Here is a 27,682-nt window from a genome sequence, read left to right as displayed (position 1 = left end):
CACTGACGGGAGCGCTGATGTACAAGGAGCTACCCTTGAGGCTGTCTGGAGTGCACAGGAAGTCTTTCTGAATTTCTAGGACTGAAATGCTTGAAGCCGCAACTTAGATGGGCACCCTGCTCTCATAAGGACCTTTTATGTAATACATGCATAATGCAGTGTGAAGAAAGGAACCAAGGAAAACGTTTTCCCAAATTATAACTTGCATCTCGGTAATGAGAAGCTATTAAAATGTATTTTAAAAACTCCCTAAGCTGATGTGTTTCTTAGAATTCAGCGGTTCCCACTGCTCTGCTCCCATTCTGTGTGCACAGCAAAGATTCCTGCCAAGACTATTACAGTGAGCAAACAATGTCCTCTCTGTCAGAGCCGAGGATGAATAGTATCACAAAGCTCTCCTCCAATGTACAGCAGACACTCCCCCAACCCTTCTGAGAACAGCCAGGGAGGGCGAGGACAGAGGCTGGCTCTCCCCTTGCTATCTGAAACTGCTTTCCAGAACACCAAGGGCAGGATAATGCCAGCCACATTAAAAGTGGACAAGAAGATGTAAATCTAGCTGTGTATTGTTTCATCCCTGTGGATGTGAGTACACAGACATTTCTGTAAGGAAAAAGAAAGTGTTTTATCAGATAACATCTCAGGGCCTAGTGAAAATATCCCTTTGCTACAAACTAAACGGCAAATGAGGAATTTCACAGAAATGATGTAGCAGCTTGTGTTAAGGTCTAGGAGTTGAGTCTCGAGTGCTGAGGCTGAGAATGGGCTCTACTGTTGCCTTTCAGCCCAGGTACCTGCTAAGTTTATGATCCATAAAGGGAGAGCCTGGAGCTAATTCCTGTGGATATGCAAGACTGGCCCACTCCACGAGGGTTCTGAGGTCTGCCTATGTCTCCCCCTCAGTTCCTCTTTAGAAGAGGTATTAAGGACATTATCTTCCAAAATGAGACGTTTAATAAAGCATTTTGTATGAACCACTGAAAATCTAACTTAGAATGCATTTTCAGAAAAAAAAAATACCCAGAGATTTCTTAAATTTTTTTTCTTGTCAAGTCTTAGTTGTAAAGTATAATGGTTCAGGACCACCTATATGACATTTATAGAACATATACTTTATCTGACCTCTAGTTAGAATCCTTCAACTATTTCATCATAAAGGAATGAATGCTATTTTCAGTCTAAACAAAAGGGCTCTCTCCCCTCCCTCTTTTCCCACACACTTGCTGACCAGTCCCATGACTTCCCAGGGCGAGATGGTGTTCTCTTGGTGATACAGTTAGTGAGGCTGCAGAGGGAAGCAACAGCCTCCCTTTCTTCTCTCTCCCCCTTTCACTCACATAGACCTAGTCTGCAGCAGACTAGACCATCAGACCTCTGCTGTCCCAGTATCGTCTGAAACCGCAAATCACACGCTTCCTTCTTCCTGCAGTAGCAGTATTTACCTTGGAGAAATGGCTGTCCTGAAAAGTATTTCTAAGTTCTGTGATGTGTTCTGTTCAAGTGTTATTATGCTGAGATTCTCTCTTCCTTCTTGGCCTGTAACCAAAGAGAAAGAAAGAGTGTCTGGGGGCAGGGGATGCATGTGGACAGGCTGTGAGACACTTGCCGGCTTACTGTAAAAACCGCCGGCCCGTGGAACACACACTCAACTCCACATTCTTTTAAAAAGAAGCCGCAGTTTTAACTTAATGGGTGAAAGTGCTGGCGGTACTCAAAACACACACCTTTTTCCTCTGAAATAACAGCCATGTTAGTATTGTTGAATCAAATATAGATCAATTTACTTGTTTTTCCTCAAAGTCTTTCTAGTTTGTGACAGATAAATCTGTAAGTTACTGTATTACAATTAAAATCAAGTAACTGTTACCCACATTTGAGATAAACCCTCAGTGTTCATATGTAAAGAACATTCCTGCTTTTGGCACGACTCAATTGACTTTCCCATAGAAAGGAGGCTGTGGTGGTGTGACCGGCAGGACCCAAGGGTATGCGGTTATAACCCCATCTCATTCCATCTTCACCCCACTGTGGAAATGAAGGCAAGTGTGGGGAGACAAGCCCCTCATCAGCTCCCACATCCTGCCCCTGCCCAACCCTTCTCCCACCTCACATGCCTCTCTGCCCCGGTTCACAGCTCATCTGAACACAAATCTCATCTGAACTGAATATTTAGCATATTTAAAAATATTTATCTATACATGTGTGAGCGTGCTGTGCGTCAGAAGGTCATGTGTGTGGGTGCCAGTGGAGGCTGGAAGACCCCTGAGAACATCCAGAGCTGGACTTACAGGAAGTTTGAGGCACCAGACTCTCTCCTCTAGAAGAACAACAAGCACTCTTTATTAAGAAGCTGCCTCCCTAGCCCCTGGACACCCCTTTACACATGACACTGTGATGGGGGTGGTAATGGGGGGGGGGCAGGAACAGAATGAACAATGAGGGATGGGTTTATTCATATTCTTGTGAATTATATGAATAATGAATTATAGCTGCTGACTAAGACCAGGACTTCTCAATTATTTTAGCGGACAAATTCTATTATGTTTTGTTTTTTTAACATTCAATTGTGAGAAGAAAGTGAGCCACCCAAAATTATATTTACTGTTGCTCTCTGGATATATCCTAATTTCTGAGTGTTGCTTTCTTCTGCTGCAGACTCAGCATGTTGTATTATATTAAGATACAACTATTCTTTCCCTGACAGTTGTCAAGTGAGAGAGAGGCCGCCTTTGTTTGCAATGCATTCAGCTACATTGTTATTTCCTGATTTTTAAAATAAATCTAAAAATATCAGGAGACACTCAATCATGGGTTGTCTTCCACTAACCCAACTGCAGGTCTTTCTCTGTCAATCCCACAGAGTGGGAGGGCCAGGCATTTCTGGAGAAGTACTCCTGGGTAAGTGAATTCCATTGTTCCCTTTCAAGTCAGACCTCCTTCCAGGCTCCTGCATTCATGTCTATGTATATGTAAGTTCTAATTGCAAACCTCTTGGCTTCTTTGTCAATGCGGAACCTCAGGAAACTCTTGAATTAGTCAGGAAGATGGGCAAGATCTAATCATCCAAGGCCAATGGCTTCGGGTCAGGTTTTTTTTTTTTTTTTATGCATATTAGAAACAGTATTTCAGGGCTGGGGATGCAGTTTGTGGCAGAGCACTTTGTAGGCATGCTCAAGGGTCTAGGTTTAGTCCTTAGAATCACACATACAGTCAAATAAAAGCAACATTCCTTTTCTATTACTATATGTGAATGAAGCGCCTGACTTAAACACTGAGCAGTCTGAAGCAGTATATAATTTTGCATTGTCAGACTAGCTAGAGCAGGAGTTTAAAATATTCCAGGGAAACAAAGTGATTGAGACATAGTGTGGTCTTATTGCAAAGGTAGACAGACACATTGATTGAATCGGGCAGAATTTACCACCCATGCAAGCAAACCCATATATTTATATTCCTTTATTTACAAGGTCAATTGCCTTTTAACAAAAGCGTGAATATCACTCAACGGAGAAAGAACAGCCACTTTAGGAAACAGGGCTGGACAGGTAGTAGTCACTTACAAAAGAAGAGCGTGAACTCTGAACTCACAGCACACTGAAGTTAAGCTGAAATGAAAAATGTAAGAGGTGAAACCACAGAAACTACTAAAAAAGGAAATGAGCAAATCCCCATGAATTCAGATCTGGCCAAAGCAGCTACTGATGTGAAAATAGCCAGTAAGTCCACATGTGGCCAGCGCCATCATCAGAGGAATGCAAGCATGAGCCACAGCACGGTGCGGCTTCATATCCTCCAGCTAAAATGGTAACGTGTTCTGGCAGGAAGTGAGGCCCCTCTGCCGAGAGAGCAAGGTGATCATCACTTTCCAGATAGTCTAGACGTTCCCAGAAAGTGCTAGCCACAGAGCCAGCGTAGCTCTACTCCTAAAGATACACAAAGAGAGGCAGCCACAGATGCCCCAGAAGCACAGAGGTTCACGGCACCATGACTCATGAAAGCCCAAACCCAGAGAGACCCCACAGGCCCAGCAGCTGGTGAGCAGAAGCTAAAATGGCAGACACATGCAGACTGTTAGTCGCATCTAGAGTGGGACGTCGTACTGACATCATAGGGTCAACACGGATGTACTCTGAACACACGGCAAGGGAAAGAAGCTGGTGACTCTATATATTATGAGATCCCATTGACAAGAAATATCCAAAAACGGTTAAATAAGGAAAGCTGGATGCATAGAGAAAGAGTGAGTGCTTAGAGCTGGGAAGCTGGGAGGTAGAGACTGTGGTGAAGGGTGATGGAAATGTTCTATGAAGCATGCGTGTCCCACTCTGTGCTAAACCCGTGAACTGCATCTTCAAGCAAATGATAGCTCAGTAAAGCTCTCACTAAAGAAAAAAATATTCCAAAAGATGCAGACATTCTAGTATTTTCCAGATCAATCTCAAAGAACTGTGGCAAACCCCAGTCTAAGTCCGCCTGCATCACTAGAGCGCCTAGCTCCAGGGCACGTTGTCATGATCCGTTTGAGCTGTCCTCAGTAGAATCCTCATGGTCTTCCTGGTCCTTCGGGGCTCCTTTCTGTGTGTGACTATCTGTACATGTGTACACTGCAAACAAAGACTGAGTTAAACCAATCCAATACTTGCAACTTAATATCTCCTTATATCTTGTGGGACTTTTGGGCTCCCGAACCCAGCTGACTATTCACCTTTCTGTTCCTCAGCGTCTGTTTTACTGAAGGTTTCCTCATGACTGGCGACAGATTCTGAACATTGGTGAGTGACACTCCCAAACAAGGAGTTTATGATATGCTTAAAACTCACCTGAAAGCTTGCTCCGTCTAAAGCCACTCAGAGCTATGGGAATGGTTCCTGAGGTGTGACATCTGCCTGGCCCAGCAGGAAAAGTCATCCCAGTGGTCAGACTGAGACAGTAGCATCGCAGCATGGGAGAGTACAACTGAACAGTGAATTACACCAGCCCTGAGCAAACCTCCACTGTGGACGGGAACAGGTGGGTGTTGGTGGGGCGCATTTAATAGCCTAAGTACTTCATGCTTTAGTTACAACCAATCCGGTTTTGATGACGGCAAGAGGATGTGTGTGATAAAAAGTGGCGAGAAAGGCAGACAGGAGGAGACTTCCTCTTAAGATTTTTGTCCCCACCCCACCTTGGGTAGCTCAAAGGCAATTCTCTACTGCACGTGGCTGGTCAGAGGTGGTACAGCCCCTGACTTGTGTTGCCTCGCATACTTCTTTATACAGAAAGCTAAAGATCACAGCAGCCTTTTATCAGTCCCACTATCCTGCCAAATCAGCTTAGAGCTAAAGATGAAATGTGTTTTCCTTCCGCTTGGCCTTGCCTAAGCCCCGCCTCTCTTTCCTGAGCCATTCACACTACACTGCTTACACAATTTCTGTGACAGCTCTGCAGTTTAGCTTTGGGGTACTCAGTTAAAGGTCGGGGTGTTCCTGATTCCTGCTCTGCCTGACATCTGTTGTGTAGCCATCTTTCCTGATGGAATCTCACCCAGATAAGGCCTAATGTTGACTAAGGATTAGGGTAAAACCCCAAGAGCTCTTCTCCAGGAAGATAGCAATTTAATAAGCCGCTCCCCTGGGATATGCTGACTAAGTCAGCTATTAAATCAGTTAATTTTACACATCCCCAATTTGTCAAAATGATAAATGTCAGCAATTTGACAAATTTTGGGTAAAAAAAAAAATGTCCATAAACTATTGCATATTACTTCCCATTAGTTCACTGGCATTTCGTGATGGGTTTAACAAATTAACAATAAATCAGAGATCCCCTGCAAAGAACAGATACTTCTGTCCATTAAATGTGAACGTTCAGTTCTTCTAAGCAATCAGCCCTAACTGTGTCCAGTGGCTCAGCAGTACAGCGGCAGCTACAGACAAAGTGACAGGCTGCCAAGGACTGCAGAGTGGAGAAACTAGCATCCTGATCCTGTGTCCAAGGAATCAGTTGCAGCCTGCTGGCATCTCCCTCACTGTGCTCTTCCTGTTCTGAGTTTCATCTCTCACCAGCTCTCCCACGTTTCTCCCCCCCCCCCCCCCCCCCATCCCTGAGCCATCATCCCAGGGTTCCTGGCAGTTACTTTCACTCCATCAGCTGACCCAGGGCCATTGTTCCCGCACTCCAACAGCTGAGAGTGTGACGTACACGGAGTGGCAGGCCATTAAGAAGAGGGCTTTCTGTGGTTTATTTTCCTTGTTGCAAGTGAAGAAGTGGAAGAGGCAACAAAGGATGGCTGAGAGGCAGTGCAGAGGCTTCCATGCCTGGAAGATGCCTTAGGAATGTCAGCGTTTTTTGTAATTATCAAAAAGATTATAAAGATAGCACTAGGAAAATACTTCCCTCTGGAAAGCCTATTAAAGGTTTTGGCTAAAAAAAATATCTCTCCAAGATTAATATGCTGTTTTGAATTTTAGGGAGTCCTTAGATACATATTCTCATCCCATCTACAGTTTCCAGAACCTAGGAAGGCCAGCTAACAATCTCATGCCAACGCTGAATGATGGATAATTGGAATTTTCTAAGCGAAAGCTTTCTATTTATAAGCACGTTACTTGCAGAGAGGCTTATGATGATACAATGAATATAAACGTTATCTATACACATGGACCACACGTGTGGCTTGGGGATGAAGCCCTTGCAGCTTTACTACTAGAAGAGAAGTGATGGAGTGACAGGGTGCACACCAGGAAGAGAGCTTCGTGGCTGGTATGGACAGACAAGATTAGTATGTGTAAGTCGTTACATATTACATGTAAATATGAGCAGTTAGGACATACCACAGCACACGGCCATGGCATCTGAACAGAAGGCAAGCAGTATAGACGACACCAGCATGAAAATACTAGTTCTGGAGAGTCATGCTGCTTCAGGGAACAGAAAATACACAAAATGATTCTGCTCGTGACTAGTTTGTAAATCAGAAGCAAAAGAAATATTTAAGAACATTCTCAAGATGACTATGAGGGCACATGCCAGCACACAGGAGGCTGAGGGAAGAACATGCCAGCACACAGGAGGCCGAGGGAAGAGGACAGAGTTCAAGGCCAGTCTGGGCTATATTGTGAGGCTTCACTGTGACCACAACTTAAAAAGGCTACTCTGTTAGACACTGCAAACACACATGCAACAGGAGCAAACACGCTCTCACTCACTCCAACAGATGTCAATGTTATTCTCTTTCTTACAAATATAAAAATGCCTCGTTTCCCGAGGCCTCCCACTTCATACGTCATAGAAGCAGCTCTTTGCACTGAGGATTTTGCTGCCACTTACAAGCGTCCAGCTTCAGCCTGAGTGTCTCCCCATGATGGGCATCTTACAGAAAGGCCATCTGTGACAGACTTGTCTATCACAGCCCCAGGTCAACCCTCACATTGCATTTTTCAGGCAAAATAAGGCAAAAGCCTAATTTCCAGTGGGCACAGCTTTCTGAACCAGAGTAGGTTCTGAGAACCTTGAGCGCTGATCTGATCTGACACTGATTATGTAGGAGTAAGCATAGGGGCAGCTCAGCACAGTCAAGGGTCAGTTGGTTACGGCCCAATTGTTAAATTAGTTAACTGTTAGTTGTTAGTTGTTTACAAACTAATCAATGAGCTGGCTACAGGGCCTATTTCAAACAGCTTAAGTTTAGTTACTCTCATAAAATCCCACAGTCCCAGTCTGGTAGGCCCACAGAAGGAAGCTGTCCAAACCCAAGACTTCTTAGGATATATTGTTTAACAACATACACCACCACCACCTCCACCACCACTACCGCCTCCACCACCACCTCCACCACTACCACCACCACCACCACCACCTCCACCACCTCCACCACCTCCACCACCTCCACCACCTCCACCACCTCCACCACCACTGCCTCCACCCCCACCCCCACCCCGCACACACATTCTTTTTCTCTCACGGCACACTCTCCCCCCCTCTCCAAACCTCTGTATGCATGATTTCAACCAGCTGTTAAATGAAAACTAAATATCAGAACATTCAAAAACGCACTGTTATAGAGCAGACATTTTCCTTGCTATTACTGTCTAAACAATACAGTATAACTTACAGAACACTAGAGGTCTTATACACTTAGGTCTTATACCTAAGAAGGTTTAAAAGACTCTTGAGGATGTGCAAAGTTTTATGCAAATATAATGTCACTTTATATAAGGGATAAGCATCTGCAGATTTGGTATTGTGACTGTGTGTCTCTGAGCATCCCAGCCAGACACAAGGGAGAGCTGTGTGACACACGCACACATACACATGTGCACACACTCACGCCCACTTCAAACACACACTTTTCATACTTCTTACAGACATTATAGCATGTTAACATTGGTATCGTGTATAGGGCTTGTTCTATAAGATGCCACTATATGCTGGACATCCCAATCATTCTCTGATGAGAAACAACCACTTGATGACCCAAGTTGAACTTGGCAATGCTGAGACAGTCAGTAAGATGTCATGCTTAGTATCTCTGAGGAAGAAAAGGAAATCCATCTGAACGTAAACAATGCATGAGATAATGTACGCACCAGCACTCCAATAGAACCATGCAAGAAACAGAGAGCTCAGTACATACTGGCTGTGTCATGACATGATACGTTTAGAAGAATTGAAGAGGAAGCTGTACTTCTGCAGGGTGGTGCACTCACACTGCTGAACTGTATAAACTCAGTATACACCCTTATCGGCGACCTTTTGGAGACATTAGGGGGTTGAATTGTCTATGTAAAAGTACACACACACACACACACACACACACACACACACACACACTGAAAGAATCCAATCCAAGCACTGAGGTTTTGTTGCCTTTAATCAAGGGCAAAGCCTGGCACACTTGGAGCCACTGCAGCAGCACGCCTTGCTGACACCTGGATCTCAGCCCCAACATTTGAGAGGTGACACAAGCTATTGCTGTCATTCAAGTCGCACATTCTGTGCCACTTTGTTATGATAGCCCCGGGAAGCCATCAGAATTGGCGCATGGCAAAACCAGCCACATTTCCTACTACCTCATCCTGCCTTTGAGGCAGAGAGAGGAGGGTAAGACCATACATACTCAAGGCATTCAGCTCTCGAAGCAACCTAGTCACTGCTGTTTCTTAGTTATAGAAATTCAAAGAAACATGGCAGTTACAGGCAGGCCCACATCATCCATCATCCATCAACCACTTCCTAGATGGAGCTAAGGAACATGGCAGTTGCAGGCAGGCCCACAGAGTTTATTAACCACTTCCAAGATGGAACTTGCACTTTTTAGTTTCTTAAAAAAGATTTATTTTTATTTTATGTGCATTGGTGTTTGGCCTTTATGTGTGTCTGTATGAGGGTGCTGGATCCTCTGGAACAGGAGTTACTGACCATTGTTGGTTGCCATGTTGGTGTTGTTGTGAATTGAACCTGGGTCCTCTGGAAGAGCAGCCAGTGTTCTTAACCAGTGAGCCATCTTTCCAACCCCTGGAGCTTATACTTTTAAACATAATTTTCAGGAATAGCCTGCAGGACTAATTATGAAAACACCTTAGCAGAATGAAAGAGAAAATTCCTAAATGTAACTGTGAGGTAGTTGTGAAAGCCTGGCTGGGATCTCTGAGAGTTACTTTTGCTTTACTAGAACACACAGTATTAAGACGGCCATGTTGGATCACTGTTCACTAGTTTTGGCACCAGGACTGAACCCAGGCCTTGCATGTGGTAGGTGAGTGCTCACTTATTTATTTATTTATTTATTTATTGCCTCCTTTCAGTTAGTTCCTGTGCTGACTCATTTCAGAAAAGTCACATAGGGTTCTTGCTTTAGCAGCTACCTGGATTTCTGACATTTTCTTCATCTTCAGTGTGTAATGGTATTTGTGTTCTATTCTTCAAGACTGTGCCCATTTCAGAGTAAGCTTTGGATAATCTTAGAGCTGAGAGCAAACTCAGCTCAGTTCTGAATGGCAGCGATAAGGAAACAGAGGCCCCACTAGGATCATAAAACACTTTAGGATCAGAGCCACTAGCAAAATCTCAGCAACCACACTTCCTGCCCTCTGCTGGTGATGAGGACTTGTTCCGTAATCAGATGAAACCCTCACCCAAAGATTGCTAAAATGCTGCACCCAGAGCAGCTGGGCCCAAGCACCCACTTGGACAGGGTGTGGCTCCAAGATGTCTCACTTCAGTATGATGGCACTAATGATGTGTCACCGCTTTAATGTATCATGAAAATTTTAAAATTTTATTTAATATCTAAAATATGTTTCTTTTAATATATCTGTAGAGCCAATGAACATCACATATAAGCTTAGCTTTATTTCCTTGCTGTTTTGGTGATTTTTTTTTTATTGGATATTTTATTTACATTTCAGATGCCATCCCCTTTCCCCATTTCCCCTCCCTAGAAAACCCCTATCCCATGCCCCCTTTTCCTTTTTGCATTTATACACTTTTTTAAAAATGTTAATCAAAGGCTTTATAAGTTTGGTAATGCTCAATCAGAGGTGTAACCCACTACCCAACCTAGATATATCAACTATCTTTGACTGAACATCTGCCTCCATGCCCCCCCCCCTTTCTCTCTCTCATCACCTAGCTTCTCCTCTCCTTCTTCTCCTCCTCTCCTTACTCCTTCTCTTCCTCTCTGTTTTGGTGATATTTTAAATGACAAATGAAATTGTGCTATTGTATGAAGTCTTTTGCCTGGCTACTCCAAAGATGGAGGCTCCATCACCCAACTGACCACAGAAGAGGGAAAATGAAAAGGGACAGAGGAAATAAAGAAGAAAAGGGGGAAATTAAAACCAGGTTGTAGGTTGGCATCGTGACACACACCTTTAATCCCAGCAATCAGGAGGCAGAAACGGGTGGATCTCTGTGAGTTTGAGGGCGCTTTGGTCTATGTAGTGAATTCCAGGACTGTCAGGGCTACATAGTGAGACCTCGCCTCAGAAACAACAACAACAATAACAAACAAAGATAAAAAATAAAATAAAAAACTAAATAAAAGTTCTGTAGAGGGTTTGATTCAAAAAGTGATCCAAAAGCCATGGCTACTGACGGCTGCAAGCAATCTGCTCACACAGGACGACATGTCAGGAAGTCCATTTCGGCTGCAGACAAAGTCCTCAGGAAGACTGTAGTCCATTTCTCTGATACATATTTCCAACTTATTTGAAAGTCACATATATTCTGGTTCTACAAATTTGAGAAAGGGTCACTACTTAAAATCCCTGTTCTCCATGCCTGTTAGGACAACACTCTTCTCTTCTGCCCAGTCACATGTGGTACCGAAGTCCCCTTTCTTACCACTTTCTTTCTCACTAACTGCTTCCCACTGTCCAGTGAACAGACTGCCCAATAGTCGTAATAGTGTCAGAGGGACATACAGATATTGAAATCTAGTCGATTCTATTCACCAAAAAGAGAAGTAAACAGTATGTTACATTTTCCTCTATAAAGCTGTTAATGGTAAATACATTTGATTTCCTCTTTTAGAAAAATTAGCTCAATAAATAAGTGGACAAAGAGCTGAACAGGTCATTTATAGAAAGAAAAAAAAATCTAACAAAACTATGTCTTTTAAAAAAGCTTTGAACTTGATTGGACTCCAGAGGATGACACAGTTGCAGTTTAGCATGTAAAAGGGAAACAGTGAAGACCGGTTTCAACCACCTGCCAACACGTAGAAAGGTGTCACCCAGGCTTAGAAAGGAATGAAAGCATCCTTGGTCTGAGTAAAAAGCAAGAACACAGCAGCAGGTTTCCTTCTGCAAATGGCATTCAGTTTTCCTTTTAGTCTGCATCAACAGGTGTTACTATGGCAACTGTTGCAGTTAAGAAGCAGCAGCAAAGGTAAGAAGTGGTATGTGTGCATGGTATGTGGTCAAGTGAGTCTCTGTGCTCGTGTGTGCCAGTGTGCACCCATGTATATGAGTGTGAGAGGCCAGAGGGTGATGGTAGCCATCTTCCCCCTTTCCTGTGCTTCCCACCCTAATTTTTGAGACAAGTTCTCTTCATTGGACCTGGAGCTCACAGAAAGACTAGCTTTCCTAGCCACCAAGCTCTGGGCTCTGCCTGTCTCCTCTCTGCCAACCTGTCTTCAGTGCAGGGGCTATAGTGTTGCGACCCAGCTCTTTCCATGGGTACTGAGACTCCAAACTCAGGCCCTCATGTTTCACCCAGCCAGCCATCTCCCCAGCCTTCACCAACTATTTCTTATGAAGTATGGACTATATTTCTAGACCAGGTATCAACATTTCAGATTAAGCACCAGGCAAGTCTGGCTTGGAACAAAACTATTTCTTTGGAACTTTTTCTGTTGTTTATGATAGTATCCACCAAACCTAGCATCACGAATGAAAATGGGTTACTATGACTGAAAATAAACATAGTTGACACGCTTATGCAGGTGGCCTGCTCAGAGGACACACTCCATCCCCATCATCTCTCAAGCCTGTTAAGCAGATGACCGTGCTCTCCATAAATCGGTAACGTGTGTGAGGACACTACTGATTCCTGTGATTCAGAGTTAAGACAGCTGACAGAAGATTCTGGGGGGTTAATATGAAAGTTATAAGCTAGGGCAAAAAATGTGTGGTACCAAGGATGTTCATCCGAGCTCACACAGGCGTCAGGATGGCAGTGAATGATGGCAGCTGTGATATTGCAAGGCTCTGAGTTCTGGGCTTTGCTTTCCTTTCCTAAAGAGATGGAGAATTAAATCATTCCCCCAGTGGGTTGGTGTGAGGTCCACATGGAAATAAAGTTGTCTGTGACAAACACCCAAGATGAACAATTAAAAGGAGAAAAGGCTTATTTTGTGTCTGGTTTCAGAAGTCCATCATTCCGGGTCTGAGGTGAGGCAGAACATCATGGCAGTGACAGCCTATGGAAGAGGAATCTGGGTGTTGCAAGGCAGCCAGAAAGCAGAGAGCTAGTCAGGATGGGGCCAAGGACAAAGTATCTTTCTAGGGTACATCCCCCATAGCCTACTACCTCAAGGTTGGCCCCAACTCCTGAGTTTCACTACATCGTAATAATGCTATCAAGCTATGAACCCATGGATAGGCTACTGATGAAGCCAGAGAGCCTTGTGATCCAGTTACTTCCCAGACGTCCCTCCTCTGAACACCGCTGTTGTGCGGATGCAGCCTTCACAGGAGCCTCCAGGGAGCAGCTCACATCATATCCAAGCTGCTTCCAAGCACGTGAAGTGTTGTTTCCAGCAGCTGTGAAGTGGTAGGCATTTAACAGCTTGTGCTGCCAACAGTACCTAGCTCATGCTTTTGATAACCACATAAGCAGGGTAGGAAAATTTTCACATGATGATTTTGGCGAAATGTCTCTTTCCTCTGTATTTGGAGCCACTTGTCTGATCTGGATGTTCTTTTCTTCTGTGAGTTTCCTTTAACTTTCTATTTTCAGGCTGGAAGATTTTTATCCAGCATAGCGGGATATGTGTATAGAAAAGGATGGGATGACGGACAGGCAGGAGGCAAGATCAAGAGAGCGGTGTGCACGGGGAGGGGGGGGAGAGCGGTGTGCACAGGGAGAGGGGGGCGAGCAGTGTGCACAGGGGGAGAGCAGTGTGCATGGGGGAGAGCAGTGTACACAGGGGGGGGAGAGCAGTGTACACGGGGGGGAGAGCAGTGTGCACAGGGGGGAGAGCAGTGTGCACAGGGGGGAGAGCAGTGTGCATGGGGAGAGTGGGGAGAGCAGTGTGCACGAGGGGGGAGAGCAGTGTGCATGGGGGAGAGAAGTGTGCATGGGGAGGGGGCGAGCAGTGTGCACGGGGTGGGGGGAGGAAGTGCAGTGTGCACGGGGAGAGGGAGGAGAGCAGTGTGCATGGGGAGGCGGGGAGAACAGTGTGCATGAGGGGGGAGCAGTGTGCACAGGGTGGGCTGGGGAGAGCAGTGTGCATGGGGAGAGTGGGGAGAGCAGTGTGCATGGGGGGGGAGAGCAGTGTGCACAGGAGAGAGAGCAGTGGGCATGGGGCATAAAGAGCAAATGAGAGAGAGAGAGAGAGAGAGAGAGAGAGAGAGAGAGAGAGAGAGAGAGAGAGAGAGAAGTGTACACAGGAGGGAGAGTGAGAACAGTGTGCACAGGGTGGGGGAAGGAGAGCGAGAGCAGTGTGCACAGAGGGGAAATGGTAAAAGAGATGTGTGAGACAGTTATGTGATGATAGAAACAGATACAGAATTCTGCTGCTACAAACCAAGTATCTGAGACTATCGGCAGTTGGAAGGGCACAGAAAAATTCCTCCAATAGAGGTTGCCCGGAGAGATTCCTCCCACAGAGAGACATGGCTGTGCAGCACCTTGACTGCAGACCTGTGGCCTCCGGAGCCATGGGAAGGGAAGTATTATTCTAGGCCACCAGGCTTTTGGGTCACAGGAAAGGAATGTGGTGTACAAAGCCCGGACTCTTGGTAGCCTACACAGAAATTTCTAGATCCTGATTTAGTCCAAAGGATCCCCTTGGTACCTTCCTGTCCCATCATCCCTTGGCTATGGCATCTGCTCACATCCCAAGGCCTATGAGGTGTCCTATCCTCACACATTTGAGCACTCTGGCCCTTCTCCCCTTCTTCAGGCCTTCCTAATGCTTCGGTAGTCTGTGGTGCTACTATGTAGGAGCTGTTTCTGTAGGCTGCCACAGTCTCCAGACTTAAGTCTCTGTGCCTTTCTATGCACTGAGCTATAAGAGCATTCTGACTTAGTTCATGTTCAGCTTGTTTATGCACACCCATCCCTACCCTACTGTGTTGTAACCTCTCGGAAGGGGAGTCACCACTTCAAATTTTATACACAGCATGTCCCCAGGGGCTTTTTTCTAAAAGCATGTCCCAGAGGCTTAAAACATAAAGTCTATAAGGCCTTTATTGCAGATCTTATTCTGTTAAAAGCACTTCATGCAAAGAGGAAGTACAAATGACGGGACATAGAACTGGTAGTGGCTGAAAAGTCCTTTCCTGCATACTGAGTCTGTGGTTTATTATCATTCAATGATACATGAGGTTTTAATCAGCCATGTAGGGAAACTTCAGACTTTACCATTAGATTCAACAAACCTCATAGCTTCAACCACCACAGACATTTGCTCAGAAGGGGCTGTGTTGCTTATTCCATTCAGAGAAAGTAATCACAGGGTGGTCAGGGAAGGTGGGAGGAGGGATACATGGGGTGGGGTGGGAAGAGGGATACTCACGTGCGGTTGGGGTGGGAGGCTGGCAGGGGCAGTGAAGGCTACTTTTCTGTTCATGAGAATGCTCTAAAACTGGGGTGGTGCATGACTCTGGCTCCACTGACAGCCATTGTGCCGGGCAGAAATGGGTGTACTATATACCACAGGAATGTGGTCTCCATAACTCGCTTTTTAAACAATGGTGTCTCAGAGGGGATGGAGAAAACCAGGGGAACACAGCTCTCTGAGCCAGGTGCATATGAGCTCACGGGGACTGAAGCAGTGAGCACAGGGCCTGCACAGGTCTGCACCAGGCCCTCTGTATGTAGTGCAGCTATTAGCTTAGCAGTTTTACAGCACTCCTGGCTATGAGAATGACTGGCTCTCTTGCTCTGTGGCCTACTCTTGGGACTCCTCTTCCTCTTGGGTTGCTGAGTCCAACTTCAGAATGAAAGCTCGTGCTTAATCTTATTGTTTTATTTTGCCATGTTTGCTTGTTATCGCTTAGAAGCCTGTTTTTCTTCTCTAATGAGAGAAACAAAGGGAGCGGATCTGGAAGGGAGGGGAGGGGAGGGGAGGGGAGGGGAGGGGAGGGGAGGGGAGGGGAGGGACTGGGAGGAATAGAAGGAGGAAAAGTATATTCAAGATGTAGTGCATGAGAAAAGAATCTATTTTCAATTAAGAAAAAAAGGTGTCTTGGTTTTTATTTGTCTTGTTTTTATTACAGTGATGAAATACCAAGACCAAAAGTTAGTAGGGGAGGAAAGGGTTTATTCGGCTTACACTCTGTATCACACTGTTCATCATCAAAGGAAGTCAGGACAGGAACTCAAACAGGGCAGGAACCTGGACGCAGGAGCTGACGCAGAGAACTGACTTTCTCCTTATGGCTTGATCAGCTTGCTTTCTTACAAGACCTAGTACCACCAACCCAGGGATGGCAATACCCACGATGGGCTGGGTCATCCCCATCAATCTAGTTAAGAAAATGCTATACAGGCATCATTCAGGGAAGGAGCTGACATACTTTGTTTACCCACAACTTATCACCCCAGCATCACTGACAGACACAGTAGTCCATACTGAAGCACTCAGCACAGTTACCTGTCACTTTCCACCAGATGGATTTATCTTACAGTCTGACAGTATTGAAGACTGTCTTTGTTTTGTTTCTTTGGGTATGAGTCACTGGGAGGAATGACAAAATCTGTAGGTTATCTCATGACTCATCATTATCTCTCTTTGAAGTTCCTGTCAAAGGACCTAATCCTGACCACATGCACTGCAGCCCTCACTTAAGCAGAAGCAGTGTCTTAACGTCAGTAGGTACTTGCCTTGGGAATGTACCTAACCTTTACCCCGAATCCTCAAAACACGCCACTCAGTCTGCCTGGACTGACGTATACCATAAGCTGCAATTCTGATGTCTATCTCATAGCTAACTCTCTCTTCCAACATGACACCAAACATCATTTTTATCAGGGAAATGGAGAAAATAATCTCCCTCTGCAACATGTCCTTACAATGATGACACACTCCAAAAATTATGGGCTCTTTGCTGAATTCTGATGATTAGTCACCAAGTTCACCGTCTAATTAGAATGCTTCTAGCTCCATGTCATTAGCCAAGGAAAACTACAGAAAGAACTATGCACATATTCAAAGATATTCTCAGAGATCAGCATGCTAGCATATAACAATACAACAGCAACAAAACCTGCTCAAAGGAACGCTCACGTGTGCTACAGCTGGCAGCTCTGGATTGGGGGGTGGAGGGGGCTCCCAGCCCACGTGCTCTGCCAGCCTTGGCTGGCTTGCTTGCTTTCTTTCTTTCTTTCTTTCTTTTTTTCTTTCTTTCTTTCTTTCTTTCTTTTAAACACAAAGTCACTCCCCCGATGATAACAACTTTGCCTGGAATATTTCTCTTCAAATATGCCCCTATCTTTGTTGGTAAGGTTCACTCTTTTCCTCTTTAAGTTCTATGCAATTTCATGTGACAGAAAATGTTCTCTTACCTGTTCTGCAAAGGGAGTGAATTATTCTGCCCAACCTCATGTCAAGCACAGAAACCCATCTCTTCATTAGGTGAAGTGCTCCAAGGATTTGCCTGGGGGATGTGCTTCTTTCTCTAGAGCTGGGCTACCTTCTGGGAACACATCTTTTCTATTCTCTGGGTCACAGTCTGAGTTGCTCTCCTGGGCTCAGGAGAGGCCTGTGCAAGCCACTGTGGCTTGTGCTTCAAACTGGGGTTCCATATTAGAACAGATAAAACCTGGCCTCCATCCTGGCCTTGCTGGCAATGGGCAATGTTTGACCCTCCCCTGCTAGTGACTTTATTCCATCTCTTAATGTTTCCCAGAGTGTAGGGAAGAGTCCTAGGAGCGCCTTTATTATAGGTTTAATTATGACTACACCACTGGTCCTCCCTATAGGAAAGTGTGTACTGACTATATAGTTTTAAAGAGTGCTGTGAGACTGTATCTTATTATCCTGTCTGCATAATGTGTTGGGTTATATGTTGACAGTCTCTGACAATATGAAAGGACGCTCAGATGGGTTTAATCAGTAACATATCAGCTAAGCATGTATAGAAAATACTGAAAGTAAAGCAAAATAAAACCGTTAATAGTTGTGATTCTGGCTAACGGGTATGACTTTTTTAGTATATTTCTTGTGTTACTTTTCAGCAGGGTGGCTGAGTATAAAATTAATATATGCACACTGTGATCTTGTGCAGTAAATCTAATTGCACTCTGAGCTGGAGGAGAGAGTGAAAGATAAAGCACACTCTGATTTTCTTCATCAAAACCTACAAGATTTCATTTCAAGAAGATACCATTATTAAAAAGACAGCATATGTAAGAGTGAATTTTATGTGACACATGTCCTGATCTAATGTCCTATGGAGATCCATTAAACGTCAAGTTTTCATTTACCTATCTCTTAGCCCTTCATAATAATTTCATACTCATTCATCTATGTATAAAATCTTTTAACATAATGAGAGAAATTATTGAGTCATCTCAGTGTATAGAAGTTTGAATAATTCCCCATGAAAAAACCAAAAAAGAATCATGGACATGTTTAACTAGTGTTTGTAAGTCAGATAAACCACTTGCCTCAACTGTAGCATCATAACACTAGCTCCAAAAACTCTCGTAGGCATTTGTTGAGTGGCACTGGCGTGCAGTAAGCACCACACAGTAACAACAATGGGAAGGACTCCCAGATCAGGATCGTCCAATGCTGGGAATGGGAAAAGCATTCCCTTTGACTCTTAGGCTCCCAAACCTTTAAAAAGACAAAGCAAACAGTATTACACACTTACATACAAATAGGTAAACTGAGGCTCAGAGGTTCACCAATGCTCTGCAGCCTATCGAAGAGCCAGCCTTGAGCAGCTAGTTACCCAGCCTTGAGCAGCTAGTTACCCAGCCTTGAGCAGCTAGTTACCCAGCCTTGAGCAGCTAGTTACCCAGCCTTGAGCAGCTAGTTACCCAGCCTTCAGCAGCTCAGCTGAAGCACGGACTGTGTCCTACATGTTGGAACTTGGGACACAGAAGGTCACAACTGACCCTATTTAACATGGGACCATGTTATCAACATGCACACAATAGTCTATATTCGTTTTAAATTTTATTTGTGAATTAACAATAAACAGTAAATTACCACCCCTCCAAAAAAAAAAAAAAAAAAAAAAAAAAAAAAAAACCTAAAAAGTAGTCTTAAAGTTAATGAGGCTTAATCTTTTACTTTAGAATTTATGCACATAGTTCATTGTCCTTCCTCAATGCTCAAAACAGAATGATGGTGTTTCAATTAAAACTGAAATTCTAAATTAAACATGTCCTTTGGCATTTTGCAATATAGCATTTAATCTTCTCGTAAATGGATGGGAATTTAATCACAGAAATTCATTTACTTCAAGTCCCCAAATGTCATAATTTATCTGATGAAACAAACTTAGGTTTTAAATATCCATGGGCAGAGCCAGGAAACGTTCTGGGAAGATGCTCTGAAATTACACTGTAAGCTCCATGCATCTAAGATGACAAGACTCTAAGGCCTGGTACCTCCCTGCCGTTCTCAAGCCAGAATTGTAATTTGAGGTCACTTTTTTTTTTTTTTTTTTACAAGTGTAGCCATCTCTAAGTGCCAAACCACAAGTGAGAGGGTCAATGCCCAGTTATAAAACCAAAGGAAGAAGCACCCACGGTCCGGGTGGCCATCAAACTCATCGTTCTTCCACCTCAGGCTCGTGAGCACTGGGATTGCAGTGTGTATCAATAAGATGGTCTCCTACAATGCCTTTTATCTGTCTTTGTTCATAGGGTATTTGCGATATACTAAATACGCTGAATGTAAGCAGACTCCCCTCGCCCCAAACAACGGGAAAGGAGGCATCGTATTGAGAAACCTATAAACCAAAGAAAAGGCAAAGGTAGGTGTCTGAGCCATCAGCCATGGCTGGTCCGAGATTGTATCCTCCCAGCCCCGCTGACACGCTGGGTGGCCTTGTAGTTCAGTGCACAGGAGAAATGAGCGCTTACCACAGTGGAGTCCCTGTTAGATGCAATAAGAGGGAACAGAAAATTGAGACCTCAGAGAAGCTAGTTTATATAAATCACCGTCTGCTGTCTGTTGCAAAGCACTTAAGCTTTAGAAGAAGACACGGAGTTCCAAACTGGCACATGAATTACTACACAGGCTGCACTGGCTGCATTTGCTGCTGTTGTTGGGTTAATTAGAACTCTAAATCTTATGCTCAAGGCTCCCACAGTCATCAGCTGGTTCACATATAGAAGATTTTAGCAACATATAGAAAAAAACTTCAAAAAAGTGAGGTCATTAAAAGGAGCATTTTCAAGTCTGCCATGAGGAACAGCAATCCCCCCTCATTGGAGAGACAAACAGATGTGGTACACCTTGAGACAAATCCTACCAGTCTATAAGTTACACAGCTTTTCAGGAAACAGAGAGAGTAGTGGACAGTGACCTCTTGTGAAGCCTAACACTGCGTTTGACCTTACGTCTTCCACCCATCTACACTCTCTCCTGTTACTTCAGGTACGATGCTGTCCTCATGTGATTTTGCTGATGTGACAAAACACTCTCAGCACAAGCAACTTGGGGAGGAAAGGGTTCATTTGGCTTGTGCTTCCTCCGTCACAACCCAGCATTGAGGAAAGTCAGGATAGGATCTCAGAGCAGAAACCTGGAGGCAAGAACTGATACAGGTTTGCTCCCCATGGCTTGCTCAGCCTGCTTTTTAACACAACCCAAAGCCACCTACCCAGGGGTGGCACAGCCCACAGTTCGCTGGGTCCTCCAGTATCATCACTAATCAAGAAAATGTCTCACACACTTGCCCAAAGGTCAGTCTGTTTGGAAGCAATCTCTCAGCTGACATTCCCTTTTCTCAAAGGATTCGAGCTTGTATCAAGATGACAAAAGACTAACCAGGATGTATGTCAAAAGTTCTTCACTGTGGTTCAAAATAATCCCTACATATCACTCTGAAAATTATAAACTACTATGCATTTTTATATCTCTAGTCACTTTCTTGTGCTGAAGCACTCAGTTCCCAATTTTTGAAAAACAAACTTCTGTGAGTGATTTTCACACATTTTTCTCCATGACACCAAATCATGATCTCATGTGTAGAACATTTAGCATCTCAGAGAAACACTATTTACCAATCAAGACTGAGATGACTCTTCACTAACTGGAGCATATGTAGGTGACAGGTGTTGTATAATTAGGATAAGCCTCCAACATGATCATATCAGGGGCACCATTGCTTCCCCATTCCCAGAGCCTGCTGTGTGGCAGGCCTCTTGCAGGAATCTTCCCATTCTTCCCACCACACCTTTAATAAAATAAACATTACTTCCCACTGGAAGTACATGCAACAGTTAAGTGACTACACCAACCCCTGCTCTACCCACTGTATCAAACTGCCTACCTCTGATAAAAGATTATTTGGGGCAGGGCCTGATGATACACATCTATAATCCCAACTACTCAAGAGGCTGAGGCAGGAGGATCACAAGTTCAAGGTCTGAGATTCAGAATTAGCTCAGCCTGGGATCCTTAGTAAGATTTTGTCTTTAAAAACAAAAACCAAAACACCTAGTTGCAGTGACACACACCTTTGATCCCAGTATTGGAGAGACAGGCAGGAGGATCTCTGTGAGTTTGAGGCCAGCCTAGTCTATTTAGCAAGTTCCAGGGCAGCCAGGGCTACACAAACAAACTCTGTCTCAAACAAAATAAAACAACAACGTGTACCAGACAAACGGCTGGCAGCTTAGATAGGAGGCCCTCCACGGTTACCTGCTTATAAACAGTGACACAGTGACAGCCAGCGAACACTACAGGGGCATCTGGGAAAAGGGCATTGAATCTATGGATTATCTTAACAGTTGCAAACACCTGCTATTTTCTTTAAACATTTCAGCAATTTTAAAGTCGATGGTGGGTGACATCTTTCTCTGCGTTGGAATGTAAAATTATCCTTAATTTGACAGTAATTGAGCTATACTTTTTCTTTACATATCTGATCAAAATATATCTTTAACAGTCTCCAGATAATTAAAACTTTGGGAAGTATTTGGTGGAAGCTTATAGATGTATTATATTATCCCTAACCAAAGGAAGAATTAATCTTTATGATCATTGCTCGGCACTGGGCCCATCATCGTGGAGATTGCTTCGTTACACAAGGACTAATGTCTTTGCTGGAAGAATCAGAATTAATTTATGGTCTCGGCTCTACATGTAAGTGCTGTCAACATAGCTGCTGTTCTTGGAAAACAAAGACAACTCCTGCCTAAGATGCAAACAGAGACTGACATGAAGGCACTATGAAAACATTTGCTACATGAAACAAATGGATGGCAAGCTCGGCGCTGCCGAGGCGCTGGGTGGGTACTAATTACCTGCTAATCCCCTTGTGCTTCGAGCTTATTTGTATGGCATTCCTCTGTGCTCTTTCCCAGTTATCAGAGAATAATTTAAATTCATAAGAGTAAGCAGAGCTAATAATATCATGAGCTTTACAATAATATTCACATACTCAAATAATACTGATGAGGATCAAAATGCATCTGTTATCTGACTGTGCTCTTTGGAGGAACAAGAACAATAATAATGCCATGTTTAGGGTTTTAACTCCTTACCCTCAGCCAAGGAGGCCTTGCATCAAATTCCATTTCAAAGCATTAAACAAATGGTTTTAAAGTATGACCTTGCTCAGTCGGATAGCCACATTTCCCCCTGTATGTTCAAGTAAGGAAATTATAGAGTTACGGATATTCTACCTTCTACCATTCCCAAATTCTTACTTCAGAAGCCACGTCTACAACTCAGCAATGGACCTCTCTGTCTCCCAGAGACATACTGATGACTATCATCCGATACACCTCCTCAAGAGTAATTTCTGCCCTGTCTCTGAGCACACTGGAATGAGGAGCACTGGCTCACTAGAGGTCCAGGCCAATGTCCAATGTCCACCAGCAGATTATGCATTTAGGATAATCAAAAGTCAGGCACTCCTAACAGACTGGCCTCAAATAGTGAAAAGGAAGGCGGACACACGGCAGTGTTCTTAACAGGGTAGGAAGCACAGGGGGAGTTGATTTCCAGTGTGAAGTAAACACAAAGCATTTAGTAGATGCTGATTTTAAGGAGGGTGTAGGGTATGGAAGAGAGGAATTTGATAGGTATCTGTAATTTAAGGATCAAGATCTCAGGGGAAAGATTAAAATAGTCAGTGAGATCAGAAAACTCACCACTTTTCTGTAAAATTCCAGGGTATAAATATTTCAGGTATTAGAATCCACGCCATTCCTTCACTACTCTAACTCGGTCGTTGCAGGCCAAAGGTAGACCTGAAACACAGCCGAGGAGGACATGCTGTTCCAATAAAACTTTATGTCTAAATAATAAGTCTCCAGTGTATTACTGCCAGCCTGGAATCATATGACAAGTGAACATCTGGGATGGACGGGGTGATCTACAGAGAATATACTTAAAACAGGTTCGTCTGAGATAAAATCTGAACACGCGGTTCTGAAATTCTGTTCAGCTCAACATGGATGCATCCTCTGTGCAGGGTTTACAGTGAGACTCGTACAAAGCCCCAGGCTTTAGGTCATACTGTGTGTGAAATGGGGCAAGTTAATTAACCTCTGAGCTCAACTGCTTTGACTTCAAATGGCAGTAATGATGATTAAAGCTCAGAGTGGACCAAAGAATATATTAAGATGAACAGCAAGCTTCATAACTAGGTGCTATTATTAGCTCTTCCTTTTATGAACTAGGATGCAGAGGCACAGAGGGCTGCATGATCACATGACATGGCTAGTCAGTGGGAAGGACAACTCACAGCCTGGCCAATTGGTCCTAAACTTTTCCCCAGTGACCACACTCATACCCCAAATGTCACACGAGTACTGGATGAGAGAAAGGAAGCTTTCACTGTGGTGTGTCTCTGTCACAGCATCTGGAACAATGGGCTGGGATGAGGATCCAGCCAAGGCTGGCCTTGTTCAAGACTCTCTCCCTACTGGATTTACGACAGAGCTTTAAAAGGGCCCAGACCAATTCCGCTGGTTTCTTCTAGGCTGCCTTTCCCATGAAGGAGTAAGAAAGGAGAAGGCAGTGGCTGTCCACATGCTGGCCTGCTCTGTGCTCCCTTCTGTGTGTTCTGGTCGAGTTTGGGGACTGTGGTAAGTTATGTTTGAACAAGCATTTAGTCATGGCAGAATCTGGAAAAGAAAAAGCGCAGAAGAGAGGTTCTGCAAAGGCATTTTTGTTGTCATTGTTAAGGGAGTGGCATGTATGTCCGGCATGCCCATCCCTCCTGTGCATTTGCCTCAGCCTTTCTGGCTCCACAGCCCCATTTCTCACATAGGTTTTGCTCCACATTTACTGTCAACAATATTCACTTCTGCTGTTCCTTCTGTGAAAGAAGGGGCCACTTGACTGCTGGGACTGGAAACACTGTTACTTCTTTACCCTCATGTAGAAGAAGGCAAGGACTACACTGACTACAGGAGAATAAAGGGTCTACGTTGTGAGTAAAAGCAATGACCTCACCAGGGTTACTAGTTCCCCAAACACTTCTGAAAAGTTTAACAATCACATGAAGCATACCTATTATTTAAACCCATCAGTTACTGCTAAATGGAATTACAGCCAGGCCTAATGTTTCTGAAAGAATCCAAATGCTAGCATGAATTAACTGCACTCAGAAAACAGATTAAATATGTATGTCTTAAGACACCAAGGGCATTACAACTCAAGAAAATACAATGTTTTTAAAGGGCAAACGGTATATGTAAAAATCACCTTCTGTCCATGAGTATTTCTCAAAAGTAGATGGCTGTTTGCTCTACAACTGTCAGCACCATGGTGAGAGGACTTGATGAGTCCTTCGGTCTGACTGCGAGTACTGCAGTGTGGAGTACAATTAAGACGAGTGCTATACTAATGTCAGATGTTACAACACCAAGATTTTTCAGCACAGAAATTAGGTCCAGCCACTGGTTGGAAGATATGAGTCAGGCCCTATACAGGATGGGTCCTATATAAGTGGCCAGGTCCAGGAGGAGGCAAAAAGCACCTATAATTATATGTAAAACTTGATTTGTGCACCCCTCTCTTCAGAAAGTAGTCTGAAGTTGCCATCAATCCTTGTCTACTGTCTTCCAAAGCAAAGTCAAGCTTGGCAATCAGGCCTCCAGCACAAGGTCCTCAGGACCTACGTCTGGACCCTCAGTACTCATGTGAAATGCTCATGGCGGCAGCTCACACTGCAATCCCAGCAGTGGGGTAGCAGTCAGATCCCTAGACTGCTGCCTTGCCACTCTAGCCAAATGAGTCAGTGAGAAACCCTTTCTCAAAATGTAAGTTAGACAGCATTTGAGGAAAGTTTCATACAAACTCTGGCCTTCAAATGCAGGTACACACACACACACACACACACACACACACACACACACATACGTGTGCACATGCACACACCCACTGTTTGAGCTCTTGCTTTTGAAAAGAATAAAGATTAATAGATTATCAGTTTAAAATGAGCGAATAAAGATTAATAGATTATCAGTTTAAAATGAGCAAATGTTTATGTTTCCTTGCTAGATAACTGGCATTAGGTCCAGGCTTAAGTTTTTGGGCACAACACATGAACTCACAGAGACTGTGGCAGAATGCACAGGGCGTCCTACATAGCTCTAAAGCCAGACTGAGTCTCATTACTGAGAGGGGACGTTGAAATGAGCTCCTAGTCCTGAATTGATAATCCCTTAGAAAGTGACATTTTCTCCAGTGGAGTCTCACTGGGTGTACAAACCACACGTAAGGACAGGCCCACGCCCAGCACTAGATGGCCAATGGTACTTTTGGAAGGTTTTTTTTTTTTTAAATTTTTTTTTTCATGATTTTTCCCCCTCTGCAAATGTTTTTCTTATATATTATGGTTTCTAATTTTATTTTTAATGGGTTTTCTGTGTGTGTGGGTATGTGTTCCCATCTGAATGTGTTTCTTGGGCTTTTTCTTTGCCTCTTCTTTTTCACCCATTTAATTTGTCTGATTCTGGTTTGTTTTAATTTTATCTTATTTTATCACTTTTTGGGTGCTTGTTTGTACTCATTAGAGAGATAAAGAAAAAGTGCAGACGAGTAACTGAGATCTGGGGAGGGGAAACTGTAATTGGAATATATTGTGTACAAAAAATCTACTAAAAAAAGAAGACTTTGTGTATGAGCAAAAAGTTCCTTCCCAGCTGTTCTCCAGGGTAGCTTATCCCACGTGTGGCCCTTTAGATGTGTGTTTTCAAGGATATAGGCATCTGTGTTTCAAGTTCACACGGAAGACAAAGATCAGTAAATGCCCCAAGAGCAAGAACTTCTAAAGTGTTTAGCTACCAGTTCATATGCCTGACATTTAAATTAATGCCTACAATTAACTCTACCTGAAAACCAAACTGCATACCAGATAGAAATGGTATTCTTGCAGGTTACTCTTATTTTTATTTATTTATTTTAACAACGAACCACAAGTTGATGGCAAAATTAAAAAAAAAAAAAAAAAAGAATTCCCAGCTTTCCATTTATGAGCAATAATCCATTGTCTTTAATAAAGCAACGTATTTTGTCATCTTTTAGGAGACAAATGTTTTCTTTCCAGTATAAAATGAGTTCCTCATGGGAATCACGTATAAAGAGACACCATGGTACTTTCAAAGGCCTTGGCTGCATCTCCCTGCTTATTTAATTTTCTTCATTTTCCTTGTTAATAGCCAGGCTTGATTTGGAGTAGGTATTCTAAACTATTGGAAATCAGTGAGCAAGTCTCCTAATGCTTCCAGCACTGATGTATCAAGGGCACTACTGTAGAGGTAAGAGATGGGCAGAAACCATCTTTCTTTTTCAAACCGGGAGCCACAAAGACCACAAGATTCAAAGGCAATAAACACTGTCTCTGATAAACACAAAACCAACCTTTTCTTTTGTTAACCTTAAAAGAGCCTTAAAAATTGCAACAGCTTCTCTGATCTCCAAAAGAATAGCATGATTCATACACATTCCAAATTACATCTATTTTGCAAGAATGAAGTAGACTTGGTAGAAGAAGTTGGATTCATTATTATGCAAAATACATCCATTAGCAGACAATGCAGTGATTCTATCCCCAGACAGAACAACACCAGAGTCAGGCCATGTGAGCATGGAGCTGGGCAGTGTGAAGAGGGTGAAGTTTCTCATAGGAGTATAGCAATAGTAACTGGACAGGAAGCCCTCAGGCTCACTGACTGTCAGTGAGCAGAGCACGTGTCCGGCCGGCCTGCAGAGCCTGCACCACTGTAGCAATTCAAGCATGGGTATGAGGCTCTTGTCCAAAGCCTTGATCTTGGAGCTGGAAGCTTTTGGGGACTCACTGACCTCCAGGGCCTCCCACACTAACAAAACAGAAAGTAGCTGCTGACCAGAAGCAGAATGCACAGTGCCCAGCACCATGAGGTCCCCAGCCAGGGAAGCGAGGTAAAGCTCTGTCCTGCATTAGGTTGGGTGGACCTAGAAACAACATCTGCTGAAATGGATTCAGAGAAGGCCCAGAGGATGCAGAGAAGAAAGTGTGTAACTGCAAGGAATGTTTAGGAATGTCTCCCTGCTCCAGGCATTGCCCTGTACCCTGGGGACAACAGGCGATACAACCGTTGAGGTCCCTGCTTTCTTCCTTGTAGGTAAGACTGACAAAAGACTGACTAGCACCCAGTTATCATCAGGTGGGCTAGGAACCTGGACTGTCTACAGAGGAGAAAATGCTTGCACAGCAGAATTCCTTTCTCTGTGCTCTCTGATCGTGGATGCAGGTGAGCAGCTGCCTTGTGCTTCAGCTGCCTTCCTTCCCGGTGAACTATGCCCTGAAACCGTGAGCCACAGTAAAAACCCCTGCTTCCTTGA

At 43.9% G+C, this 27,682-nt stretch overlaps 1 protein-coding gene across 2 annotated transcripts in view; it reads right to left on the bottom strand.

The window, feature by feature from the left end:
- Pag1 (phosphoprotein membrane anchor with glycosphingolipid microdomains 1) overlaps window positions 1–27,682 on the bottom strand; it is a 133,609-nt gene that overhangs the window by 46,721 nt on the left and 59,206 nt on the right. The window contains exon 1 of one of the 2 annotated variants that reach the window (XM_076911223.1): window positions 1,443–1,463. The exons of the other annotated variant lie outside the window; for it this stretch is intronic. The gene's annotated coding sequence lies outside the window, so the exon portion shown is untranslated. Of the gene's footprint in view, window positions 1–1,442; window positions 1,464–27,682 lie in introns of those variants that run through there. 2 annotated transcript variants of the gene reach the window in all.

The sequence above is a fragment of the Arvicanthis niloticus genome, chromosome 13, assembly GCF_011762505.2.
Source record: "Arvicanthis niloticus isolate mArvNil1 chromosome 13, mArvNil1.pat.X, whole genome shotgun sequence".
Classification (NCBI taxonomy): Eukaryota; Metazoa; Chordata; class Mammalia; order Rodentia; family Muridae; genus Arvicanthis; species Arvicanthis niloticus.
The sequence above is the reverse complement of the archived record's forward strand: the minus strand, read 5'-3'. Positions and strand labels throughout refer to the sequence as shown.